Raw genomic sequence first — 9,581 nt, forward strand, 5'->3', positions numbered from 1 at the left:
ATCTTGAGCTGTGGCTATGGATTATCTTAGATCAAGCAAAGAGCTCTTTTCTTGTGAAAAACGTCATCCTACTGTGAGACTCATATAAAGTTTTCCATGTTATCTATAAAGAGGGACAATAGCTTGCTTATTATATAAACTCCAACATTTACCTTATTAGACCAATGTCTAACCACCATAGCCTGGCTTTTCCTAGGGTGTAAAAGAATGGAGGGGGTCAAAAGCAAGAAAAGAAGCCAAGAAGTGAGTGTTTTTACTCAATTTACTGTATCTGGACCTCCCAAAACAACTTGGAAACTGGGACTTAACATACCCCTCTTCAACTAAGTTGTCAATTTAATAGTATTAAAGTATGCATTGACATGTTTCTGTACCAATTTCACACACAGAGATATTTAAATGGCCTTGTTTGCACTAATTCTGTTGGGATCTGTAGCTAAAAAGAACTACATTCCAATCGATAGATGTGCTTTAAAACATTTCCATGAAGGAAATTATTAATAAAATATTAATGTATAAATAAATAATAAAATCTTGTAAAAACAAACAAGAGGATTTTAGAGACTTTGGAAGCTAGGTGTAACCAAAATATAACAAGGAACTTTGAGAAGATGAGTCCTAGTACATACCCAGTGTTCTCTGATTCACAGTCCCAAAGGTGGCCTGACTTTCTATATTGTTTCATAGTAGCTCATTCGTTTGGGAAAAGACTTTGCCAATAGACTCTATAAATCTGTAAGAAATAACTCTTGCCTTTTAATCTCACCCAAACTATCCATAAGAAGGATTGTCAGCATTCTTTTTCTAACTATAACTTTATGGCATGAGTTTCCAAAGACAAAAATAATGTGGAATATTATGGGATTCATATAAATGATTTGACTTATCCTGAGAAAGGAAACCCTCCTACTGTTCTTAATGGCGATGTGACTAGGACAAGCCATGTTTGTACTGTTTGAATACATATCCCCTTACTCCTGCCTGGTGGGATTCATAGTCACCCACTAGGCAGGGTTAACTAATGACTGAAACGAAATCCAGTCATTTGAGGAAATCTCAAAGGCTTCCTGGAGTTAGGTTGGAAAGATGTCACTAATGAAGGGCTGTGCTTTATACTTTTGCAATGTTTACAGAACCTATAACACAATGGAGCATGATTAATGAGGCTCTCCAAACTCTAGGCCAAGCATAGGACTTTGTACTTGTCACATCTAAAGATCAGCCCTTCATCCCCTTTATAACATAAGAAACGTAAACCAGAAACTGACCATTTCCTAGAGGATTTACCCTGGCTTTCATCCTCAAGCAAACTAAGGGGGTAAAGAGGAAACATTCTCATTTTTAATAAGAATGACACCTTTGCTTAGGGAAATGCTTTTCTCTTAGATACTCTTACATTTATTATTTTATTCTATGCTTACAAAATGATGTAAAGCACGTTTGCCAGAAATTATTATCACCTATGAGATGAGACATCTGGGGCCTCTGAAAACTGAGTGGCTTTCCTAAATACTCAGCTAGTTGGGAACATATTTGATACCAGAACTCAGCCTGATTCTATTCCAAATAGACTGCAACCTGCTCTTATACTTAAACACCTCCTATAATGCATTGACAAAGAACTTAGCCAATTAAGAAATTTTCTCAATACCTTCAAAACCTAGTCTTTTTCTAAAGCCTGAGAGTACATAATGTGAAAATTAAAAAATAAATGTGATTTATATCTATGATAAAATCTTTTAAATATTTTTCATTGCATCCATTCAAGAAGTTGATCTCAAAGCCTTCAGACTTGTGTTTTTCTGTCCCTTCAGAGCTCACACCTCATTAAATGTGCTCATCCTCATCTCTCTTCCATCTGGGATACTGTTGTGAATAGGTGATGGATGACCTACAGGTCCTGCAAATCTAGTCACAGTTGTAACCTCCTTCACTCTATCAACAGTTACCCAAGGCCTGAAAAACAAGGTCTTCCTGGCTGTAAAAAGGCCATTAGAGAGCACACAAACTCGATTTCACCACATCTTGTGGGCAAACTCCTGTTTGAGAAAAATGAATGCAGAATACCAATCAGGGCCCATTTTCAACTGAGAGCAACTATGTCAGTTGTCCTGAAGCTCCTCATGTGAAGATTATAAATCTGTCCTTTAGATCCTTTTATATTGTTGAGGATAGATTATTCTTCCTGAACATGTTCATCAGCAGTACCCAGAAAAGCATGATGACAGTTTATCCCAGTGTAATAGACGTGCCGTGCCCTTATTCAATTTTCTTCCTTTTTTTCTTTGTGTGCTACAGCTAATTTTTTTTTCAGGTAATCCTCCTAGTAAAATGACATGTTTACCTATTCCAGACATTTCAGTGGAAACCATGGAGAAACACCTTCAGTGGTTTTGCTTATTTATTTTCTGGTTGCTCACAGGTCTGGAGCTGTTATCATTTGAGAAAAGAAAAACTCTTGATCTGAGCTACTTGATGGACAAGATGCTGTCTTTATGTTTTTTTTTCCTTTGGCAACTGATACTCTGTCTGACTTTCTTCTTAACCCATCTGTCCTATGCTTTCTTGTTTTGCCAGAAAAAAGAAAAAATTGACATCCTCACAAAATGTTATTTATATTGCCATAACTGGACAGAGAGAAAGAAGGTTCCTGATTGATGAATATCTGAAGGAAGTAAACTGTTAAAGGGATATGTTATAATAATTGGTAATTCTACTATGAAAGATAGATTTTTATTAATAAAGCATCCTGTTTCCTTGAGCCATAGTAAACAAATGTACTATGGGTTGTAAAACCAGAAGAACCTTTTGACAGAGGAGTCAGGTAAGCAGAGAACTTAACACAAAAGTAGAAAATTTGTTTTCCCTTAGTGACTCATAGACTTTTTTTTTAGTTTATCTATTTATTTTTGGCTGTGTTGGGTCTTCGTTGCTGCGTACGGGCTTTCTCTAGTTGTGGCGAGCAGGGGCTACTCTTTGTTGCGGTGTGCAGGCTTCTCATTGTCGTGGCTTCTCTTGTTGTGGAGCATGGGCTCTAGGTGCGCAGGCTTCAGTAGTTGCAGCACACGGGCTCAGTAGTTGTGGCTCGCGACCTCTAGAGCGCAGGCTCAGTAGTTGTGGCGCACGGGCTTAGTTGCTCCATGGAATGTGGGATCTTCCTGAACCAAGGATGGAACCCATGTGCCCTGCATTGGCAGGCGGATTCTTAACCACTGTGCCACCAGGGAAGTCCCACAGACATTTTAAAAATGTTACTTTTTTTTTCAGAGAAGGGAGTGGAAAGGATATATCACTCTGTATTTTGTTTATTTTACTTCTGAATTTTATGGATCACATTGGGTGGATTTACTCAGATTGCAAATGACTTGCTGTTTTGAAGAAGTAGGGAGAAAGGCCTGTTGAAACTTGTATATTTGTTTACTATTTCTTATACTCTCACGTTCTTTATTTATCACTCTTGAGATAATTCAAGTCCTATTTATTGGTGATGTACGAGGATCTAACAAGAATATTTATAAGATTAAATATTCATTGATGTTGACATCAACCCTCTTAGCTTTTAAAAAATAATTTTATTGAGACATATTTGCATACCACATAATTCACTCTTTTCAAGTGTATGATTCAATGATTATTTTTAGTAAATTTACCAAGTTATGCATCCTTTCACCATGAATCAGTTTTAGAACATTTTCATCACTGCATTATGATCTCCATGTACATTTACTGTCAATCCCCATTTCTTCTTCTTTTTTAAAAAAATCTTAATTTAATTTAATTTATTTATTGGCCGCGCTGTGTGGCATGTGGGGTCTTAGTTCCCCAACCAGGGATTGAAACAATGCCCCCTGCAGTGGAAGTACAGAGTCTTAACCACTGGACCACCAGGGAAGTCCCCCATTTCTTCTTCCCTCCTCCAGTTCCTTGTCATCCTGGCAGCCACTAATCTGCTCTCTGTCTTCATAAACGTTTCCTTTTCTTTAATTTCTATAAATTAAATCATAGAATAGGAGGTATCTTGAGTCTGACTTATTTCACTGAGCAAAATGTTTTTGAGGTTCATCCAAGCCTTAGCAGGTATCCCTACTTTGTTCCTTTTTATTGCCAAATCGTGTTCCATTGCATGAATATGCCACAATTTTCCTATCCATTCACCAGTTGATGGACATTTAGGTTGTTTCCAATTTGGAGTTATTACAAATAATGCTGCTAAGGTCATTCATGTGAAAGTGTTTCGTGAATATATGTTTATATTTCTCTTGGGTAGATATAACTAAGAGTAGAATTTCTGGGTCATATGGTAAATTTATGTTTAGCTTTTTAAGAAAACTTCACACCAAACTGTTCTCCAAAGTGGTTGTTCTATTTTACATTCCCATCAGCAATGCATGAAGCTTCCAAATTATCTACTTTCTCACCAATGCTGGTAATTGTGGGGCTTTGAGGGGGGGTTTGCTTTTTTTTGCCATTATAGTGGGAGTGAAGAGGTATCTCACTGTGGTTTTGATTTGCATTTCCCTAATGATCTTGAGGCTCCTTTAGCTTTTATAAGCTTACTTCTGCAATTTTTAAGCCTGTCTGCTTCAGACAGACATGTGAGGAATACACTGTGTCTTTAAAGGAATCTTTAATTTTTTTAAAAAATTGCTTTTAATTCATAGGCATTTAGGAAAAAAGTTATGTAAACTTTGGTTTTATCCAAAGTGACAAGAAAAAAATTCCCTGCTGATGAGAGAATAAAATGTACAGCAGGGCTGTGGGCTAAACTCTGTACAGTCTTCTCAAGACCTGGCATGCAGTACTAGCTGCTTCACTGGTTCTGTGACCTGGGACGTGTGTGTGAAGGCAGCAGCTCTCAGATAAAATAATTAATTTAGAAATGCTGTGAGGGATAAAGGCTCAAGAAATGAAGGTATTCTTTATGTTGACTGCTTGACTTTCTACCAACGCTGATCTATAATCCATATTCTTGTATCTGCTGCACTTCGTAATCTAACACTATACCATTTATAAAGCATTAAAGTGAAAAGGAGAGGAAACCCCACTATATAAACATGAAAATATAGCAGAATCCTTAAAAATAAAAATTAATACATAATCCAAGAACAGAACAATTTACTTCTTTCTGTGGTTTGACATTGTGTTTGGGATTCACTAAACATCTCTTCAAAATGCCAAGGAATGGGAAGACGTTTCAAACTCAAGGTCTTAATGACTTCTTTAGAGAAACGAGCCCCATTGCCATTGTTAATCTACAAAACAGACTGGTGAGCCACAGTGGCTCTTCAGTTTTTAGGAAGCAGAATTTAACTTCTGCCCCTGTACTGTTGGTAAAGAGTGAAAACCAAATGCTAATTTCATGACATATGATTTTTTTTAGCTTTATCTGTGAGGTAAAATTGTTAATTTTACCTTTCAAAAATGTTTCAAGTGGAAAAGGGGAAACATGAAATCCAAGTTGTTCCAACTGAATAAGCAAATGAGATGACTAAATCCAGAAAACTCAAGCACTGAAATAACCCAGCCATAAGATGAATAAACAAAACAAAACAAAAAACAAACAAAAAAACTAAACAAATAAAAGAATCACTTGAAAAACTTTAGTTCACCTCTATTAGCTAAGTGGAGGAACTTTGGAAGAAAATTGGCCAACAGAATTTTATAGGAATTTTTTAATGATACAGTGAGAAGATAAGCTAAGAACTCCCTAAGCTGAGAACGTTTATTTTTTGAGTAGTTCAAAGCTTAGTAGCAAACAGTGGTACCAGAAAATATTGTTCAGAGACACTTTGCAGAAACTTAGCAGCTCTGTACGTTGAAGCTCTGAGACAAGGTTACCAGAAAAGCAAAACCTACAACACAAGTAAAACCCATGGCTTAATGTTATACAGAGCAAAATATATCTCACATTAAATTAAATTATGTCCTGGAAAACACTATAATTATATAAATAATGAGAATTTATTCTTACTGTGGAGCTTTGAAATAACTCAACTCATTTATTCTTTATATACCTACTCTGGAAGATAGTTTTGGTTATACTAATTTGATAGAAGAGAAACTGAGTTTTCATGCAGTTAAGTGATTTCCCAGATAACGTGGCAGCGGCTTAAAGTATAATACCATGTTCCAAATCCAAGTTCACAGCTGTTGAAACTGCACACAACTTAACTGACAGTATATTTGTTCTCATAAAGAGAGTCAGTTTAGGGCTTCCCTGGTGGCGCAGTGGTTGAGAATCTGCCTGCTAATGCAGGGGACACGGGTTCGAGCCCTGGTCTGGGAAGATCCCACATGCCGCGGAGCAACTAGGCCCGTGAGCCACAACTACTGAGCCTGCGTGTCTGGAGCCTGTGCTCCGCAACAAGAGAGGCCGCGATAGTGAAGAGGCCCGCGCACCGCGATGAAGAGTGGCCCCCGCTCGCCGCAACTAGAGAAAGCCCTCGCACAGAAAAGAAGACCCAACACAGCCAAAAATAAATATTTAAAAAAAAAAAAAAGTCAGTCTAGAAAACTGTCTCTGACCTTTTAAAGAATGCAATTTTATTTTTCTAATATATTAATAGACAGTGGGAAGTATACATATATGTGTGCGTATATATGTGTATATATATATAGTGTATTGAGAAGTTATATACATATATATATATAAATGTAAATGTATACAAATATATATTCCAATTCAGAATCTTACAAACTCATTCAATTGAGTCTGTTTCCTCAGATTAAAATAGCACCTCTGTCTTCATAAGTACCACAGTCAGATATGGAAGGCTCAGTAACATTTTCTACAATGGTTTTGACCAGGTTTGAATAAATCCCTGGGTAGATCTTTCATCTCTTCTTAAAAAGGCTTAGATCTTTACATCACTGCTATACCCTTGTTAAAAAGGCGTTTGCCTCACTTATTCTTTCCCAGTGCTGTTGGAGAGTGTTTGCTTCAGGTTTTTTACCAGCTTCCTTTTGGAACAGAGAGCAACTGCTTAACAAATGGCAGGTTTATGTAAGGGGAAATCTCCATGGTTTAACATGCTTTTGTTTCCTGTCAGTATGTACCTTCTGTTTTTGTTCACGCATAATCATCTTGTAACTTTCATGGGAAGTCAAAGAAACCAAGGCTTGGAGAAACGGATATTCAAGAAATTACTTCCACACTGATTTCCCAATTCTGGGCCCAAAGAGCTTCCCAGGAGACGGGGGACGCTAGCTGGTACCTGGGGTTGCCGCATGCACAAGGCTGGATATAAAATAAAGCTGCAAAGTTCCCTCTAAATCAATACCTTGTCAAAAGAGCCTCCTCATCACTTGGAGGAGGTCTTCCCTCTAGAGAGAATCTGATTCAGGGCACTGAAGTATTTTGCATACACCTAAATTGTTATATTTACCTAATGAGTATATAATTATTTGTCTATGTGTCTCCACTAGACTGAGCGTTTTGACAGGATTGGAACTGAGTCTATTCAGCATATGCCTGCTACTTGTTTTGTGTTTTCTGCAAATGTCTGTTGGATGAATGGATGATCCACATACTGTAGAATGGTGTTTCAAAATCAGAAGGGTGTTCATTTCAATGTCACCGAATCACATGAACCAAGCTGCACTCACAAAAAGGGTGTCACACATTAGGAGTATTTTATACTCATGAGAAAAATGAAAAGCCACTTCTCCCCAGTATGTTAATCATGGATTTCCTTATGATGGTTCTCATCGTAGGAGAAAGAATGCATTTCTCTCTACCTGCTGGAGGAGCTAACTCATGAAGTCAACACATGTATTTTGAGTATTTACCAGGAAAACAGAAAAGTAAGACCAACTCAATTCTTTGAGACACTTAGATCTAGTCCAGAGACAAATATGAAGATAGCTACTGTGGCTTTGAGGGAGAATGAAATGAACACCATACTATCAGAAAACCATGAAAAAAAGAGAGGAGTAAGAAGTCATGAATGTCATCCTTCCATATGGAAACTGGAATTCTGAACCAACCACATGTGGCATTGGTTTGGATTGGAAAGGAAAGGGACGTTAGAAAAGAACAGGATTTGGAGAATGACTAGGTTTGGGGACTGTAAAGCATGGAGTAAAGATGGGTTAAAAATACATACCCAAGAGGAGACCGTTGAACCCTTTTCTAAGGACATATAATACAGGAGGAATTTCCTGGGAGATTATTCCTGGATGAATTTGATATTTTGGGTGTTTATGAGCTGCCCTAAATACTTATCTTGCTCCTTTAAAAATTCTAAATTCATGAGTGTGGGCAGGAACTAGTAACTCATTTCCAAACAACAGAGTATGGAAATGGGCAAATACTTCTACTGTGGAGAAACCTTGCACACAATACCTTAAGGAGTGATGACTTTTTCATAAGTGATGTCATGCTGATATCTTGTACCACCTGATATGATGTGATGAGAATGACATTCCACCTCCATGGCATTCTTTCCCAAACCCATAATTAAGAGTCTAATCTGGGGTCTAGTCATGAGAAAACATCAAACAAACCCAAACTGAGAGACAAAATACCTGACCATTACTCATTCAAAACTCTCAGGGTCATGAAAAACAGTGAAAGACTCAGAAACTGTCACAGAGCACAGGAGATACTATGGCTAAGGGCAATGTGGTACCCTAGATGAGATCCTAAAACAGGAAAAGGACATTAGTGGAAAAACTGATGAAATAGGAATGAAGTCTGGAGTTTAGTTAGTAGCAATATAACAGTGTTGGTTTCTTCCTTTTGATAAACGTGCCAAGGTAATGTAAGATGATAATGTTAGGGGAAACTATGTTTAGACTGATGTCATTTTCTTATGTTTTGAAGGCTGGGACTGTGTGATGTAATGATAATACTGTTAGCAATAACAACAACTAAAATTTCTAAAGCACTTTCACACACACTGACTCACGACCTGACGGTATATAAGGCTGGTAGAACGAGTATTTTTATGTCCATTTCATATACGAGTAAACAGTGGTTTGAAGCTGACTTACTCGGGATCAAAATTTTTAGTTCCTTGGGCTTAAACCATGATCTTGTGAATCCAAATCCTATGTTATTTTTACTTTCACCAAGTCAATGTTCATGTGCAAATGGGGAAGGGTACAAGAAACATGGAGAGGGGGGCTAAAGGATTTGAGATGACAGTCAAAGTTCAACTGAAAACTCCACTGAAGATTGAAGTCCTAAGCATAACTAAGCTGACTTTCTGGTTTTTGAAGCTCACAGATTTGCTTTTTGTTTCTCTCCTTCTCTACCCTTCTACATTAGTGATAGTTTCCCTATAAAAATAAAGTAACCTAATTATCACAGTTTTGTGAGTCTGCAAAATTATTATACCCTGGAGACCCTGAACCACATTCCTTTGCTTCCTCTGGCCCCGCCATCATGCATTTCTAGAGCTGACTCATGGGTCATATGCCTAAGAAATTTGTAACAGTGATTCTGTTCATACATTTGGTGTGATATTTTCCATACTTCATTTTCCTTGTCCTGATTAAATAACTGCACCAATCGTCTTTAATAGGGAGTATCTTCATATGACATTCTCCTCTTATACTTTGGAAACAGCAATCATCTA

This window comes from Eubalaena glacialis, chromosome 2 (genome assembly GCF_028564815.1).
Source record: "Eubalaena glacialis isolate mEubGla1 chromosome 2, mEubGla1.1.hap2.+ XY, whole genome shotgun sequence".
NCBI lineage: Eukaryota > Metazoa > Chordata > Mammalia > Artiodactyla > Balaenidae > Eubalaena > Eubalaena glacialis.